At 43.4% G+C, this 1,000-nt stretch overlaps 1 pseudogene; it reads left to right on the forward strand.

Moving 5' to 3' along the window:
- The first annotated feature begins 253 nt into the window (after positions 1 to 253).
- LOC115931499 (uncharacterized) lies at positions 254 to 344 on the forward strand (annotated as a pseudogene).
- The last annotated feature ends 656 nt before the right edge of the window (positions 345 to 1,000 follow it).

Genomic DNA, 1,000 nt, shown 5'->3' on the forward strand with positions numbered 1-1,000 from the left:
CCCCTACCCACCCACCCAAAGGTCAATTCATTAGCACACAAGGAGATTCCAAGGATTTTAGAAGTTGCTTGCCAGGAAATGGGTAGAAGACCAAGTAGTATTTCACAATATCACAGGAGAGAAATCTGGTTTGCAGAAGCTGATATGAGAATGACCTCAGTTACTGATGACTTCTCTATTTCCTGTTTCAGATCCTGCAAGGTGTGGCTGAACTTCCCACCCTTGGATTACAGTAAAAACTTAACTGCATGTGATCCTTTGTAGTTAACAACATGATGATTGTGTTTTCACACTCTCGTGTGAGATATGCCTCCCTCAAATCTTGGCACATTACCCATCTGACATTAAAAAAAAAAAAAAACTTACTTTGCTGATATTATTACTGATGATTACTTATAATAAAATAATCATAATTAGAGAAATAGCTACAATACAATGAGATATGTACTTGATCATAAACCTACATTAATTAGGTCGCAGCTTGAGTTGCTCTCACATAGACCCAAATAAACATGAAAGAATTTGACTTGTCTCTGTGTCACAGTGTGAACATAAGCACTCCAGGGCTGCGGAAGCTCCACAATGCTGGTGACGCAGACCCCTTCTGTATTGTCACTCCATCGTGGCTGCCCTCTTTAGTTTAAGATAGCTGCTTTAATTCTCTCTACCTCTCAACATTTAGGCCACTGGAAAGAGAGGAAGAAATGAGGGCAGGTGTGCCTTTTTTTGTTTTGTTGTTTTTGAGACAGAGCACTGCTCTGTCACCCAGGCTGGAGTGCAATGGTGTGATCATAGCTCACTACAGCCTTGACCTCCTGGGCTCCAATGATCCTCCTGCCTCAGTCTCCCGAGTAGCTGGGATTGCAAGTGTGCACCACAACACCCGGCTAATTTTTAAAACTCTTTTTTTTTGAGATGGGAGTCTCGCTCTGTTATGCAGGCTGGAGGGCAGTGGCGCGATCTCTGCTCACTGCAAGCTCCGCCTCCTGGGTTCACGCCA

The sequence above is a fragment of the Gorilla gorilla genome, chromosome 17, assembly GCF_029281585.2.
Source record: "Gorilla gorilla gorilla isolate KB3781 chromosome 17, NHGRI_mGorGor1-v2.1_pri, whole genome shotgun sequence".
NCBI lineage: Eukaryota > Metazoa > Chordata > Mammalia > Primates > Hominidae > Gorilla > Gorilla gorilla.